This window comes from Carcharodon carcharias, chromosome 19 (genome assembly GCF_017639515.1).
Source record: "Carcharodon carcharias isolate sCarCar2 chromosome 19, sCarCar2.pri, whole genome shotgun sequence".
Taxonomy (NCBI): Eukaryota; Metazoa; Chordata; class Chondrichthyes; order Lamniformes; family Lamnidae; genus Carcharodon; species Carcharodon carcharias.
Genome location: NC_054485.1, coordinates 17,278,827 through 17,297,139, shown reverse-complemented (window position 1 = coordinate 17,297,139; position 18,313 = coordinate 17,278,827).

Here is an 18,313-nt window from a genome sequence, read left to right as displayed (position 1 = left end):
CGTAAAGGAACCAACCACCTAAAGCAACCAATCAGCGCCTATCTGCTGTGAAATCCTTTACTAAAGAGTAGGGCAGGGACCCTCATGATTGCTCCTAACCCAAGATTTAGGGTCATGTTTTAGAATGGGTCAATCCAACCTTAGGGAATTTGAAAATAGCTACAGCATCCTCAATTACAATTGTTCAATAGCTGCCCACAATCTGGGGCAGACACACTGGATGACTCAAGCACGTCCGGCTCAGTATTGTATTGAGGTATTTTCGGTGGCCATCAGATACAAGATATCTCCGGGCAAAATTTGGATGTCTTAATGTCTATTTTACAAGAACTAAATCGAAAGCAATGTGCTGAAAATCCTCCCTGGAAAACTTCCTAAATACTATAAAAGGATTACCTTAAACACCATTTCCAAATTCTCAGTTACTCATTGCTTCAGCCAAATCTGATGACTGTGAAATATGTTGTTTCTCTGGAGAATGTGGGCTGCTCTTAATGTACAAATTGAAAGCACTTGATGGATTAAAGTGGCAGGAACAAACTCTTCCAATCTGAGAGTGGCTGGATTAGTAATTGTTGAAAGTTTAACTTCGGAGCCTTCACAAAACTGGCATCAAGCCATAACCTACAACGTATTTAAAACAGCTGGAACTGCAGCCGGGGAGTTTTTTTTTGTCATAACTGATGTTGCTATTCCAGTTTAGTCGGAAGAGCAAGAGAAGCCTGCAGATGGAATAAAACATCAACATTTTAAAATGTGGAGAAACTAGCAAACCAGAAGGGAAAAAAACAGTAAAAACTGGGAAATAAGAATGCTGGTCTGAACTGGTCTTGTATATCTTAAAATGGAACACCAGTAAAAACTGGGAAACCAGGGTGCTGGTCCAAACTGTCTTTTCCTCCTGGGAAGTTATATATTCAAGGGCAGTCGGAAATCTTCTGCCACAGGTGAAGATAAAAGCACCTGAATAATGTATAAATTCACAGAATAGTCCGATAGTTTTCCAGGCATTCCCCGAAAATAATCGATTGCTAGAATTTAGTGATTGATTTAAAATTGTAGCTAATCGTATTGTTTTAGGTTGTGTTAGTTGCACTGGAGGAGAGTTTTGGATGTGGCAGATATCAGGTGGGAGCAGTGCACTCCATCCACCTGGCTATGTTGCTGGGGTTGGGAATGGTGCCTGTGGCATTTTTGTAACTGGGCCTAATTTAAATGCAATCAGGCTACTAACACTAATCGCAACACCCCCCCCCCCCCCCCACCCCCCCAATAGACAGTTCTCCAATTGGCGAAGCAGGAAATTAGCACGTTAGCTAGTTCCTAAAGGCAGCATGGAGCATCTTAAGGAAAAGGGGCACTTTTCAATGGTGTATAGTGGATAGCAATGTTCAGGAGCAGCAGGCAGCATGACCTTGAGCACAGCTCACGGATGTGCCGTTTGATATGATGCACCAGTTGTTGGGACATACTGCCTGCATACCCGGCATCACAACGGCACTGAAATACATATTACTCATTTGTATGGTAGGCAGAAAGTATTTTTGTCTTGATGGCGGCATTCTATTAATGGAAGGTACCACCTGTGTTGCTACTACACTTCTTTCTTCACTCAGAGGGTGGTCAACCTGTGGAATTCTCTACCACAGAAGGCTGTGGAAACCGGGTCACTGAGGATATTCAAGAAAGAAATTGATCTCTTTTTGGATATTAGGGGCATCGAGGGGTATGGAGAGAAAGCGAGAATATGGCGTTGAGATAGAGGATCAGCCATGATCATATTGAATGGCGGAGCAGACTTGAGCCAAATGTCCTAATCCTGCTCCTAGTTTCTATGTTTATATAGTAATGCAGTAAATGTTTGGTAGTGCAGAACCTGAGTATTGCTGAAAAAAAGAGACCTGTCGAAGCTTTTCACCTTGCTCTCATCAGGACACTCGCAAGAATACCAATATAAGGGGGAAAACAACCATTTATACCATAAATATAAATATATATAAAATATGTAAATATATATTAAATAGATATAAAAGTATAAAATAAATATACAAATGGCTGTTCCCCCCTTATATCGGTATTCTTGCGAGTGTCCTGATGAGTGCAAGATGAAAAGCTTCGACGTGTCTCTTTTTCCAGCAATAATAATGCAGTCGATATAATTTATCTGAATTTTCAAAAGGCCTTTGAGAAGGCACCCTATAAAAGACTAATGAATAAAGTCAGAGAAATTGGAGTCGGGGTCAAGTGGTAGAATGGTTTGCTAGCTGGCTTCAAACCAGAAAGCCGAGGATGGGAGTAGGGGATAGTTATTCAGAGTGGCAGATGGTGTGAAGTAGTGTTCCAAAAGAATCATTGCTGGGACCACTGTTGTTTAGGATGTACATTAATGAGTTGGACTTTGGAATCAAAAACACAATGTCTAACTTTGCAGATGACATTAAATTGGGGGAGGGGTGGGGCTGGTTGTGGGTGGAGATGGCCAATATTGAGGAGGACTGCAACAAATTACTGGAAGACATTAATAAACTTACAGAATGGGAAAATAATTGGTGAATGAAGTTGCACACAGATAAATGGGAGGGAGCACATTTTGGTCGGAAGAATGGGGGGGGGTGCGGGGGCAGTGTGGGGGTCACTTATCACTTGGAAGATATCAGTCTAGGTGGGGTAGAGGGACAAAGGGATCTTGGAATACAAATACATCAATCACTAAAGGTTGTGCCACTGGTTAGCAAGGCAGTGAGAAAAGAAATCAAAGCTCCAGCTTTATTTCTAGAGATATAGAATTGAGAATTGGGAAGCTATGTTCAACTTGTATCAAACCTGTTAGCCCACACTTAAAAGTGCTGTGTGCAGTTCTGGTCACCATATTATGAAAAGGATATAGAGTCTTTGGAATGCTACGTCACACCAATTCTGACACACAGAAGCGAGTATTGGATGATCAGTGAAGCAAGGCAGAGAAGAATTGAAACTGCAGAGTTGTGGTTTTTGAGGCGAATAATGAAGATATCTTGAGTATTGCTGAAAAAAGAGATTTTTGTCCAAGCTTTTCATCTTACATTCATCAGGACAATTCGCAAAAAAATACCAATGTCAAGAGAAACAACATATTTATACTGTATGGGAAGAGAGTGCTGATTGGTTAGCAAGTTTGGTAGAGGCGTTGCCATGGATCTCTTCTCTTGAAAAAAGAAGGCTGAAGGGTGGGCTAAATTATCTTGGACAAATCACACGACCAATGAAGAGGTGCCAGTAAAATCTGAGACCAAAAGAGCTGTGCTGACCAAGATCAGGAAGAGACAGTTGGAATTTCTTGGGCAAGTAACAAGAAGTTATGATTTAGAAAGTCTATTGCTGATGGGAAAGATCGATGGTAAAAGAGATTGAGGTGGACAAAGAATGCCCTTAAGAACCTTGCAAATTGGATGAATGTACCACCAAAGATGATCCACACTTCTAAAGCAAGATTAATACGGAGGTCCACATTTACCATCACTCATTTACGGCATGCTGCCTGAAGAGAGAGACAGGCACTGGAGAGGGTGCAGAGAATGATACCAGGAATGGATGAGTATACATATCAGGAAAGGATTGACAGGCTGGATCACTTCTCTTGAAAATGAAGGCTGAGGGGTGACCTAATAGTGGTATTTTAAATTATGAATTTTGTTTGATAGAGTATTTCCTTTGGTGGGGAACAGCATAACTATCAATATAAGATACTTATCAACAAGTTCACTAGGGAACTCAGAAGAAGCTTCTTCATCCAAAGAGTGGTAAGAATGTGGAACTCGCTACCCCAGGGAGTGGTTAAAGTGAATAGTACAGCTGCATTTAAAGGGAAGATAGACCAGCATACGAGGGCCAAGGAATCAATGGTTACCATGGTTGATTTAGGTAAGGAAAGATGGTAGGAGGCTTAAGTGGAGCATGAACACCGGCAATGACTGGTTGGGCTGAATGGCCTGTTTCTGAGCCGTATATCCAATGTAAACTTAAATTCAGATGAAGGCCTCTGCAATGAGCTGCTGCCAAGAATTCTGGCTGCAAGCAAGTATTGTCATTGTGCCAGTTCTCCTCCATCCTTTATTTCACCATTGTCACCTTCTTCAACTTGCCGATGGTTGCTCTGTGTGTTGTTCCCATTTATAGAACCATAGAATGATTTTAAACACTTCAATTAAATCTCCTCTTAACCTTCTCTGCTCTAAGCAGAAAAATTTTGGCTTTTCTCCATGTCCATCCACACAGCTGTAATCCCACATTCTTGGGACCAGTCTCGTAAATTCCCTTTGTATCCTCTTCAAAGCTTTCATGTGCTTCATAACCTGTGGTGTCCAGAATAAAATTGCAACTGGCACTGAGTTCAACGTTTTATATTGGTTTAACATAACTTCCCGGCTTTTTACTCTTTGCCTCTTATAACCCCAGCATGCCATATACTTTATAACTGTTCTGTTAATTTGTTCTAAAACTTTAAATATTTGTGCGTGAATACCTCCAGGTTTCTCTGTTCTTGCACCCCCTTCAAAATTGTACCATTTCTGTCCTGATTCTACTTACCAACATGTATCACCTCACACTTTCCTGTATTAAATTTCATCTGTCGCCTATAGCAGGACTTTGACTCAGATTGCACAGTCAGGTAGGGGCTGCTTCAAGTTGTCATCCCCTCACCAGTATTCAATGCTCAGTGTTGTTTTGTCACACAGCCAGAGGGATTCCTGCGCTGTCTGCTTCTTCCAACGCTTCTCGGCGGTCACCCCATTGCTGCTCTGAACTCTGTGGCTGTGGGGTCACCACCGCCAGGAATGTGCAATCCAGGAAACGTCCAACCCACCCTTGTTTGTAGTGAAACGACCTGCCCCTCACGTTCAGAAACCTTCGGCATGAACTCAAGCAGCTTGGGGAGCCACCTCCTGCACATGTGGATCTGTGGAGCACACGGGGGGCAGAATTGTTAGTCGGCATGCGGGTGCGCACCCGACCCGATCGGAGGCGAAATCGCGCGAGATGACATCGGGCGAGCGTCCTGACATCATCCTGCGCTCGCGCGATATTCCGGTTGCCGGGCGCGGGCGCGAGTGTCGGAAGCGCGCCCGCCGACAATTAAGAGGACAATTAAAGTTGTTAAAGTTCCAATTGCCCCCGATTTTTCGTGGCCCATCCAACCTTACGGCTGGCGGACGGGGCGAGTCTGCCGGGGCGGTGGGTGGGGGGGGGGGGGGGGGGGGACTTTGCATTTTCGATGAAACCTCATCCACGGGCGGGATGAGGTTTCCGTTATTAAATGAAAGAAAGGTGAAAATCTGTAGACAGAATCTCTAACGTGGATTTGTTCAGGTGACTGATTGTGACGCTTTTGCACATTTTTTTTTTTTTGCCATTTTCAAATCTTTTAAATTGTTTTGAAGTCTTCAGCTCCCTGAGGCAGCTCTCTGGCTTCAGGGAGCTTTCACTTAGTGCTCGCCCGTGCCAGCGCTGGTCCCGGCGCCCGCCCTGCTCCTGCACACACACCCCACCCCCCACCCCACCCCCACCCCAGTTTCTCAGCGCGTGCTTTACACTGGCTGGCCAGTGTGAAATCGCCGTCGGGGGCTGATCGCGGGTGACGGTCTATTCTCCGGCTGCTCCCAGGCTCATCGATCGCACCGACCTAAAAATCTTGCCTATGACGTTGTGGTAGGAATGGTCAGGCTGCCTCAGGTCACAGCCACCCCTCCAATCTGCTTAGGAGCTTTGAAGAGTTCTCAAATGTAAGGTGAATATTTGTATAATTGCTGTTAGCTGGATCTCAGCTATTTTAAATTGTCAAATTACACTGCTTTTTCCAATTTGCTCCTCAAAGCGAACTAACCAAAGAGTAATTATTTACTCAAGCTTACTGAGAGCAATTCAGATTAATAAGCACAAACAGCGAAAAGTGTTTGTTAGTGTCAGTTTTTTTTAGGTGCTCCGAGTACCTTCGGAGCCTTAAAATGGTATTCATGGCGCACGTGCACATTTGTTGGGGTAAAATGTGATGGATATCACATTGGTTCAGGCATCATCTTGCGCACAGTGAACATCCACTGGAAGTATGCAGAGAGAACAAACCATGTTGCACGCTGACCTGGCGCTAGCATTGCTATTTTGGAGTGCAACACTCCAGCCAATTGCCTCTCTTCTCCTCAGACAGCTGAACAAGCATTGATAGTCAATGCCTTCCAGCTGCTGTCATGATTCTGCAACAATTTGGCACTTTCTAGGGTTTTTTAAAGTACAAAAATCTACAAAAGATGATGTGACAGGTGTTTAAACTGGTTGCTCCCAGACATGGGTGCACCAGTAGCCATTCCCCTGGAGCACAGCAAGACTGCGAGAATGAACAGGGGTCACACAGAGCAGGACAAGCTGCTGGTGGAGGGAGTAGGCTTTCAGAAGGAGCATACCCGCTCAAGGTGTTCAGGGAACAATTTCCCTACCTGAACCTCAGTGAGGAACTACGTGTGAGACATCTGTACTTTGGTAAGGATGGCCCTTCGAAATGTGCCGCCCTGCTACAGCCACAATTGCAACGTCAAAGCAGAGCAAGTGGTCAGTGGCTGTGAAGGTGATCATGTCAATGAACGTTGATGTGTTGCCATCTCTTCAGTCTGGGGCTGGAGATATCTATAACATCACATAGTTTTCTGTCCGTTGTTGTACACTATTCAAAGAGTATTAACCATATTTCATTCTCTCTTGCCAGAGAAAGGCAGGTGGAATGAGCATGTGGACTTGCTGGGATTGTAGGCTACTCCATGCTGCAAGATTCCATTGACTGCATGCATAGAAACATAGGAACAAGAGTAGGCCAATTCTTTAGACCCTCAAGCCTGATCCCGCCATTCAATGACCTAACTCCATATGTCCACCTTTGCCCCATGTCCCCTAATAACTTTGACCCACAAAAATCTGTAAGTGCAGATTTAAAATTAACAATTGATCGAGCAACAATTGCCATTTGTAAAAGAGAGCTCCGAACTTCGACTACCCTTCGTGTGTAGAATTGTTTCCTAATTTCATTCCTGAAATGTGTGGCTCTAATTTTTAGACGACGTCTCCGAGTTCTAGATTACCTATGCAGTGGGGACAGTTTCTCTACATCCGCCCTGTCTGTTCTTAATATCTTGGGGCAGAATATTACCGTTGGCGAGTGGGGGCGGGCCTGACACACCGATGTGTAAAATGACGCTGGGGCGTGCGGCCGACATCATCGTGCGTCATTTCGATATTTCGTTTGGCGGGCGCGCACCGGAGTTGGCTGCGCGCCTGTAGAAATGTAAATGGCCTATTAAGGCCATTAAAAAGTAAGTAAAGTTATCAACGTTGCCTGTCCAACCTTAAGGTTGGCGGGCAGGTGAAGAGCCCAAGCGGCCTTCGCGTTTTTCAGGAAACCTCATCTACGGGCGGGATGAGGTTTCCTGAAGCTTGTACAAAATAAATAAATAAGATTTCTTGACTTCGCAAACATGTCCCAGCTCATGTGACACTGTCCCACGAGGGGACATGTTTAAATAGATTTTTACATCATTTATTTAAAAGTTTTGTCACCCATTCAGTCTCCCTGAGGCAGCGCTGTGCCTCAGGGAGATTGCCGCGCTCTTTCGTGCACAGGCCCCAACTCTCCCTCCTCCTCCGCCCGCACAGGCTCAGCGCTACCGGCTGCGCGTTATGCTGGATGGGCCTTAATTGGCCCGCCCGCGTAAAATGGCGGCGCGCAGCTCGGCTCCACACCAGCCCACCCCCACCCCCCCCAGCCCGCCTGCCATAGGAACAATTCTCCCCTTGGAAACAATGCACATCGCTTTGTGGGTGCTGCATGGTAACTCTGCCCAATACTGAATGGAAAGGGCTTTCACCCTGTTAGCTTCCAGCTGGCGATTCATGGTGGTCCCGCTGCATTCTTCACAACTGAGGGGGCAGCTCTTGCCACCAGCGACGTGGAGAGCAGCTGAGAAGCAGGAACACGAGGAGGAGGAGGAGGAGGAGGAGGAAAAGGAAGAGGAAGGGAGGAGCCAACGAACACAGCCCCTTTCTGTCTGCACTGTCTGTGAAGACCTCATCCCAGTCCAATCCCAATGACCACAATGCCAATTCCCCATTCACCGATAGTCTTACACCTTACCTTCCCTGATTATCACAGCGTCCACTTGGTTATTATGCAAACATAAAAGCCACCACAAAGTTAATCATTCCAAACCAAATTTATTAAAGATGCCTTCCTGCTTACAAAAGTCAATGAGTCACCTTTGTGCCTTCCCTTAGTGCCTGTCGGCCCTGTACCTTTGCCTGCCAAGCGCTCCTACACAGTGCTAGCCCAGTGGCCGCTGGGAGGCTGCAGATGGTCTTGGAGGCCAACTTGGAGCAGCTCTGGGTCTAGAGAGCTCCGCTGTGGACTGCACCTTCTCAGCATTGGCAGAGCAACCTGAGCTGGCTGGCTGACCAGCAACAGCCTGAGCACTGGTGGAGTGGCACGGGTGGGAGGACGAATGCTGTCTTCCTGAGAGAGGACTCAAACCTTGCGCAAGGTCTTGTGCCAAGTTGGAGTGGGACTCCATGCTCCTTGACGTTGAAAGTGGGTTTTCTGGCAGGCTGCCCAATGCACCAAGCATTTAGTTGCATATAACCATCAGCCTTCCTCTGTGGCTGCCCCATTGAAGTGCTCATCTGAATCCTCTGCGGTGAAACTTATATGAAACCGGACCCTCCAGCGAGCAGGTACCTGCGCTATCCTTGTGCTCTGCCCCGGTTGCAGCTCACTCATGCCCAGTTTTTCATCGGGCACCGATCTTGTCATTGCTAGGTTACACACAGTGTCAGTCCTGAGCTGGTGGCTGTGTCTTCACCATCACTCTCTTCTTGGTGTCTCTCCTGTGCTTGACCAGGTCCCTTCTCTTGAATATTTTAAATCAAAAGTGTGCAAGGATAAAGTTGTGGTGTGGGGACAGGGAAAAGTAAGAGGTGCATGCTTACACCATCAGCAGCCTATAGATAGAAGAGAGTGTGTGATGAGAGGGAAGTGGGATATGAGAAGGAGGGTTGGATATAACGATACCATTATCTTTGGTTTCACACTACTGCTGGTCACAGACTCAGCAATTGGAGTCCCAATAATGACAGCATTGTCTCCTTTGGGGGTTAGGACATGTAGGCACCTCTGTCCTCGTCTGGTTAGCACCTACTACCTCTGGTTGTGTGTCACCTTGTCCTTCAAGAGAGAGTTGAAGTGTGTCAGTGAGTGTCACGTAATCTGTTTGGCTGATTCGATTATCATGGTTGAATAGCTGGCTGTGAGATGTGGGTGTGAGGCTTGCGGCAATGCTAAGTTTGCAAAGGTGAGATGAAGAGTAACTAGGTATATACGAATGTACAAATTGAGTAGGTCAATTCAACGCCTCCAGCCTGCTCCACTTTTTGGTAAGAACATGGCTGATCTGAATGTGTCCTTAACTCTACTTTCCTCTCGATTGCCTAGACCCTGCGAGAGACCCCCCCGGGGCTGGTCTTCCTGGGTGAGTGAAAGAAACAATAAAACCTGACTGATACAGATTGTTGCTACCAGAGTCATGGGGTGTGGTGGGGTGATTTGAACAGTGGCTGAAGTTTTTGGTAGAATACAGCATTTGAAGATGCATTCATTAGCCTTGATCACTCGTGTGAGGTCATTGAACTTCCCATGGCATTGCACCCAGGTCTGTCAAGGCTTGACTGCTGGCATTGGCTGTCACAATTACCTACTCCCATTGTCTTCTGAGCATGTGCTCGGAGGGCCTCCTGGCTTCTGTGAATACACGACCTCTCTCCTACTTTCCATTTCCTCCACCAAGGCCTTGAGTGCAGCATCGGGAAGCCTCAGAGGTCTCTCGGTGTTGTGCCAGTCAGATTCAACTTCCAGCACCCGCTGCAGTCACAGTGTATCACCTCGTATGCCCTCCCACCTTAAGAGGGTAGCTTTAGCAGTGAATGCTTGCCTTAACGTGCTAGCGTGTCACAGGTTGCCCAAGCTTGTGCTTCTATGTCCCAAACAACTCTGTTACATGTGCTTTATCAAATTTAAAAAAAAAACTCATTCATGAGTGAATTCATGGTGTGGTGTGGGTTTGGGCTTCACTGGCTGGGCCAGCATATATGGCCCAGCAGATTTCCTGGGGGTTCTCGCAGGGTCTAGGAGATCGAGAGGAAGTTAAGGCCACATTCAGATCAGCCATGTTCTTACCAAAAAGTGGAGCAGGCTGGAGGGGTTGAATTGACCTACTCCTATTAGTGAACCAGATGGAGTTTTTGCAACAATCAGCAATAGTCATCATCAGACTTTTAATTTCAGATTTTTATTGAATTCAAATGTCACCATCTGCTGTGGTGGGATTTAAACCCAGGTCCCCAGAGCATTACACTGGGTCTCTGGAATACTAGTCAGTGACAATACCAGTATGCCTCTCCATAGGCAACATCTATCACAATACTTTCAAGAACCCTCTCTTCCACTTCGTCAAAGAACTCAATCATTTTGCACAGGTGGGCATCTTTGCCACAGTGGGGGAGAATCAGGCATCGGCCAGAGCAGGGGTTGTGGGGGAAGCGGCAGAAACAGCTGCAGTCTTTAACTCCCACAGCCCAGGACACCAAAAGCTAATCCAAGAGCTCACTGAAGGTGGAAGACAGAAGGGCTAATGTCCGGGGCTGTCTGAGAGCACGCCCCCAATTCCCACAAATTGGGATTTTTGCTTCAGTGGAAATAAAAATAAACAGGTCAGGGTAAAACATGCAGCTGATTCCTCAACAGCTGTTTTCCACTATGGCATAAGTTCAACATTAACCTCTAAATCTCTTTAGCTTTCTTCTTATTTTGTTTTCCTTCTTACCAGCACAAAATTCTTTTTTTTGCCCATTAAACAGTATCTTTGGGAGAGCAGATTATTTTCGCTGTCTGTTGTTTTCAAGTTCCTCCGTAGCCTCGCCCCGTCCCCCCCCCCCCCCTCTCATGACATCGTAATCTGCTCCAACCCCACAACCCTCCAGGATATCTGTGCTCCTCGGACTCTGGCCTCTTGTGACATTCCCTATTATAATCGCTCCACTAAGATAAAAGCAAAATAATGCGGATGCTGGAAATCTAGAACAAAAACAAAAATACCCGGAAAAGCTCAGCAGGTCTGAAAGCATCTGCGGAGAGGAACACAGTTAATGTTTCGAGTCCGAATGACTCTTCATCAGACCTAAGGAGAAAAAGCAAAATACTGCGGATGCTAGAAATCTTTAATTGCTCCACCATTGATGGCCGTGCCTTCAGTTGCCGAGGGCCTAAGTACATTGCATCTCCTTCCTAAACCTCTCTGCGTTGCTCTCCTCCTTTAAGACACTCCTTGAGGCCTACCTCTTTGACCAAGCTTTTGCTCGTCTGAACTAATATCTCCTTCTGTGGCTCGGTGTCATACTTTATTTCATCCTGTGAATTAGCACCTTGGGATGTTTCATTAAAAGCGCTATATAAATATAAATTGTTGTTGCTTTGCTGAAACCAGCTGTGGAATGTGGAAAAATTCTACTCCATCCACCGGATGGCAGTGCAGGTTCCACACCACACTGGAGCTCCTGTGTGCTGGTGGTGCACAGCACCAGGAATAGAGGAAGCAACAATCTAGAGATAGAGGACTTGAGCTGCAGAAGGCCTGAAGGTGCACTACCCAGTGTTTGCTGCAGGGGGCACCATACACAAGGAGATGAGTAGAAAACTCGCACCTACAGTCTTATTAGCTTTAGCAATTTAGTGACTTACACAGAATTAATATCCTCTCAGAAGATTAGATTTTTTTTAGTAGAAGTTTTTTTGATCACCTGACCAATTTACCTGAACAATCTTCCTGAGTTGCCAAATGTTGAACCTGAGCCATAAGATGCAAAAGGCTCTTGAGTTTTTTATTGTTAACAGTTAGCACAGTTGGCCTGAGTGTCCCTGGGCTAGCAAGGGGGCGACCGGTGCACCTGATTACTGTCCAGTGATTCCTGCTGGAAATTTAGTGCATCAAGTGTATTTGGACAACATGCGAGGGCAGAATCTGATACAAGCCTCCTCCCCTCATTAGGTCGCCTGTTAGCATTCACCACCCAGAATCAGACATGAAGAATGGTTACCTTGGCGAGATTCCAGAGGATGTAGATGTCTGCAGAGCTGTACTGTGGTAAATATCAGTTCCTTTAGGAGGGGGAGAATATTTTTTAAAAAAACTTATAATCAAAGTTTTTATTTACCCACTCTCATCACATTAAACTCCCCAAATCCCAATTATATGGGTGTACCTATACAGATCAGGTTCACTGTGACTCCTGACGCCGGCTGGCCAGTAGTACATGTGCATGCAGCCCACATTACAGCCACTAGTGCCTGCGCAGTTTCTTCCACCAAGATAGTGGGTGTGTGCCATTTGTTAAAGATAAAACCAAGGATAAACGTGGCACCACTGGGAGAAATAAGAGTGCAGTGGAATTAGAATTAAAGGCAAATAATGAAACTGGAAAGCTATTTAAAATCAAAACCAAATGAATGTTTGGAATTTATCCAGAATGAACTTGAAGCTGATACTGGCAGCAAACTCCACCTCAAACTTTCAGTTTATAATCTTTTTTTAAAAGTTGGTAAAATCAATAAAAACAACTTTTGAAAAAAATATTTTTTTGGAGAAAGGAACCTATTGGGGGCAGGGTGTCACTGACTATGATACCACTGACTGCATCTGCGCATGTGCAGCAAGGGGCTTCCCGGAACCTTGGGTTGAAGAGAACCATTATCTACCAACTCAGCTGGTCAGGCAGTGTAGAAAGGCCTTTCCAACTTAGTCACTGACTTTGTAAAGCTTAGCGCACTCCATGGTTCGACAAATAAACTATTTTGCCATTTAGCTAACTTTATGTACTAGTTTGGTGAAAGCCAATTTGTGTTCTTTCGCTCTCTGTCAAATCTAGCACTCGAGAACGTCAGAGATAACTTGGTCATGTAGCCGCGCTGTTAAGGGGAGGGGAGACGCAATTTTTCAACTAAAATGCTTAATAAATCAGATAAATTAAAAGTCTGAGATAGAGATGAGATCCCTCTTTGCCAGTATCAGCTCCATGAACAACCTGGATTCATTTCAAGATTTGTCTTATTGATTTTTAAATAGCTTTCTTACTTTATTATTTACCTTCAGATGTAATTCCACTGCATTCTTATTTCTCCCAGCGGTGCCACATCTACTTTTTATTTTATCTTTAAAGAATTAGGGAATCAATACCCTAATGCAGCCAGGCAGGACATCGCTGACTGTGATACCACTGCATCCACACATGTTCCGGAAATGTTGCAAGCATCAATAAACGCAGCCCACGTTTTATTCAGTCCTGAGGCATCCACTGAATTGGGAGAAAAATATATAGTTATAGTACATACATTAAGTTCAAAGTAGATGGGATTGATTGGACTCTGAAAAGTCTCTGCATGTGGTGAGTTAAACCAAACAGCTTCTGTGAAATGTGGCAAATTCTGCTTCCTCCCGAACTTGGTTTTCACCCTTTATCGCTACCAGTGCCTGATGTGTCATTCAGGAAGAGAGACAAAAAAGATATCATTAAGGCAAGCAATTTGAATAATTCCAATTAACTTCTTTGTGTGTAATCAGAACTCACGATGCGTAACTTTCAGGTGCAACTACCAGCCATTTTAAAACCTAACAAGAAGCAGAAATTGCATTATATAACCATAGCAAACTAGTCATTTATAATATATGCATATTACACACTGCTGGTTAGATAGTTGAATTGAATGAAATGACGCACAAAGGAAGATCTCGCCTAACACCTTAAATGAGCAATCCCGATATTTCACAAAAGGGACGAAGATAACTAATGCTCTCGAAGGCCATAAAAGATTTATTTGGGAGTAATCCTTTTTTTCCTCTCTCTCTGTCTATATATATATCACACGTACATACATACATACATAGAAACCAAACAGCCCAGATTTCACAATCTGTGACAGGCACATTGTCTACAATAGATGAAGCTAAAGTGGCCTGTATTGAATATTCTTTCAATTCAATTCCAGGATGAGGGAAATAGATTGCATTGGGTTCAATAAGCATTGCACAGAAGTCCCTGGGGCTGCTGTTGCTGAAGTGGTTTCAATATCTTTTAATCCAAGGGTTTACATCACCTTCCCAGCTACTTAATCACTAAAGTTTTGCCAGAATGTAATGCTCCATCCATATTGTCCAATAGTGTAAGCTATGATTTTTCAGTTCATACAAGAAAATGTTAAACGTTGTCTATTCCCAATGATGGCTACGCACTAAAATTCAATTATGCTGACGGGTTCAGAAATAAGAGCTAATAGGGGATGGTGCATAGCTGACACCGAGCTCTGATAAACTACAGCAGAATCCTAAAACTACAGAATTAAAGCTACTGTTAGAAGTAACTCTCCCAATGGCTCAATTAGCAATTAGATGAGACGGACAGAGGAGGAAAGGGGTGCAATGGGTAGTGTTCCTGCCTCTGAGCCAAAGTTTGGGGTTCAGGTCCCACTCCAGGACTTAATGACTGAGGAAGATGTGTTCACAGCTTGAGTGTCACCTTGTAAATCCATGTAAATCCCTGTGCCAGTTGGTAAGAGTGGGAGAGATTCTTAGTCAGTCATGTGATGGAAAGAAATTTGAAGCCTCTACCATCACAATCTACAGCTCTGGACTACAACATGGATCAGATTGGTGTCAACAACAGCAAGGACTTTGATCCCTGTTCTGGCTGGGGCAGATCAGGGAGCTGCTTCCTTGCCCTAGCCCGTGGATTGTAGCTCTGTGGGTTGGACTGCCTTTGGGCACAGAACTCAAGGTGAGTAAGATCTCAGGTACAATCTCTTGTCACTGTATCCCAGGTAAAATACATAATCTCTGCAAAGTTTGTGGATCTCAGTGCAGCAGCAAGGGCAGTACAATTGGCTTCTGAAATCCGTACCATTATCAGATTACAGGAAGATAAATTTAGCTGACACCAGTAGTCTTATTCTACTTTTCAGTCCTGGGTGAGTTAACAATGAATTGCTTTACAAGTAGAACAGGCTTGAGGCCTAAATGACCTACTGTTGTTTCTCTGTACATACTCATTATGGTCGATGAATGTAACATCAAGAACGTCATTTGAGTTGCTAATCTGGCACCCTCATTATGTGTATAGTTCCTTCTCCAGTTGTCAGTCTTGCCTCAGTGGTAACGCTCTCACCTCTGAGGTGGTGGGTTCATATCCTATTCTAGTGGTTTGAAAACATAATAAAGAAAGAGACTTGCATTGTATAGCTCCTTTCACAAACTCAATGTCCCAAAGTGCTTTCGAGCCAATTAAATATTTTTGAAGTGTAGTGACTCTTATAACGTAAGAAGCACAACAGCCAATCTAAGGTGACACTTCAGTTGTAATGAGGAGGGTGTTACATTGTTGGATGCAGCCATGCTAAAAATGTCAGGTTGATGTAAAATATCCTGTGGCACTTTTGAAAGAAGAGCAGAAGGTTCCAGTGTACTGCCAATATTTATCCTTTAGCCAACATCAGTAAAGTAGATTATCCAGTCATTATCTCTTTGCTGTTTGTGGGACTTTGCTGTGTGCAAATTGGTTGCTGCATTTTCCTACAATGGTGAACACATGTCCTCAGGATCTTAGAACAGACCTGGGAATATAAACAGTTGTGATTTACATAGCTGCAGATTGTACAAGTGGGCAAAACTGCAAACTTTGAAAAGGGAGGGTGAAAAGTCAGCTTATCTGATGCAGAGAGTGGTGTATTTATAGGATGGATGCCAGTGTGTGTGTGTCAGTAGGACTAGCTTCTTAGCATTTTCAGGATAGCCTTTGAGGATAGCCTGAGTTTTTGTGCAGCAACTTGCTCCCTGGAAGCCATGCCCAGAATTTATTGGAAGGGAAATGATGACCTTCACCCATCTGATTCTTATTTTTCTCCAGCATGGCACATTGGAGCACAAATCGTGCCCCACCCACTAAAATGAAGACTAGGGAAATGTTGAGTGGAATGAGTAACAAAGTTTCTAGTTCGTTGGTTCTGGGAGCTGCCAGATATAATGGGATAGATTTTACAAATTATCACTTCCGTCCCAGAGCTTTGCATGGTGAAAACGCACAGAGGCAGAGGCCATTACACCCAACAAAATGTTCTAATCAGTAAAATTAGTGGGTGCAAAATTAACAGCTTGCTCACCTTTAGCACCAATTCTTAGTATGCACTCCCATTGGATGAGGTTCTGCATCAGGAACATAAATTCTGAAGCCTACCCCTATATCACTTCTTTTTTAAGATCCAGGACTCACATTAAATGCAAACGTTTTTGTTTTAGGTCAGCCAAGTCGGGAGGAACATAAAGTTATTTCTGCAAAACATAATCTGTCACATTAACAAAGGTAATTTTATACACAAATACCTATACTGACTTGAAGGCTCAGACTGACATTAGCAGATTTGAACAAATATGGGAACATTTGTGATAAATGTATGGGTGAAGTTGTTTGTGTTATTTCCACAAGAGGATGCAACAAGGGACAAGGTATATATATCATGAGCCAATCTCCTATATGTTGCTCATGGGACTCTGAGGTTCGAAGGACAATTATGTTGCTTAATGTGGTCATGATCCAAATCAGAGAATGCAGTAGAGCAGCAGCGAAGCATAGAATTTCACAACAAATAACACTAGACTTGAAGAAATGGTTATGGTTTGCCTTCAAGTATTAACCTTGAAATGAACTCATAGAAACAAACTCAACTCACTCACAAAGAAAAGTTTCTATAGTTTGTACACGTACACAGTTGCAAGTTAGTTAATACTCAGAACACTCCATAAGACGTCAAATAGGACTTGTGTTTGTGGTTATTCACTCCTTTGCTTGATGGTCCATTGCTAGACGAATAGAATACAAAAGCAGGGAGGTAAAAAGTTAAATTAATATAGAACCTTGGTTAGGCCACGCAAGCACTGTGCTTAATTCTGGTCTCCATACTACAAAAAGGATATTGAAGCACTAGAGAAAGTGCAGGAAAAATGTAAAAGGATGTTGCCAGAATTGAGAGGATGCAACTGTCAGGAAAGATTAAAACTGATATAGATCTTTAAAAAATCATGAAGAGGTTCAATAGGGTAAAAATGGAAAAGTAGTTTCACTTGTAGGTGAGCCCAGAAAAAAGGGGATAAATACAAGATAGCCACTAATAGTTCACATTAAAATTTTAGGGGAAATTTCTATACATAGAGACCAGTGAGAATGTGGAGAACACAGCCACATGGAGTGATTGAAGAAGACAGCATTGATGAATTGAGGGGAGGCTTTGAGGAAGAAGGAAACAGAGGGATATAGGAGCAGGATGGCAGAGAGATAATTGGATCCTAACATAGACTAATTGGGCCAAATGGTCTGTTTCTGTGATGTGGATTTTATGTATGCCATCTCACGTCTTACCTGTTTGATAGCAGCAGGAATGTGAAAAGTTGTGGGGGTAGTAGCCCCAATACTCTTCTTGTATATAAATTCCAATCAGAAGACCGTATGTGGGAAGTTCTCTTTCGTATGTTCAAGCGGAAATTAGCATTTGTCTGATTGACAGCATAATTGTTCACACAGAATTTTAAATTTTCATTTGAACTGAGGCTCCAATGGGCATTCCCCCAATTAACTTTCTTCCTCAATCAACAGTATTAAAAACAGCTGGTCATTATTATGATTGCTTTTTGTGGAATTTTGTTATATGCAAAACAACTGCTGTAGTTGCTTGCCGCTTCCCCGCTGTAGCTCCATAATACTTTGTATGTTCAGTAATTGTACATGAAGTCATTCATCCTAAGGCCCCAATAAACAAAAGTCATCCTTCAGCTGCAGAAAACCCCCTTGGATTTGTAGGTATATTGCTGTGCAAAGCATCTTACATTCTGTGGTTGTATCAGGTTCATGTGAAAATATTACCTACTTTTTTTTGTTTTAGGGATCCACTAAAATTATCGCATATTGGACCTAGTGCAACACCATCTGGACTGCGATGTCATTATACTAGTGGCAGCTCACTTAACACTTGCTGTCCCCTTTCTAGCCATGGGTCGCTGCCACAAGTATAACGTAAACAGCACTGTTGATGTGGAAAAGCTGGTGGTGCATGTAAGTTTAATTAGCTGTATAGTTGTTGCACTGTTTGCACAGCTCAGGGCTTCCATAATTTTACTCATCCTGCATACTACTGGCAAAGTTCCCATAGTTTTAC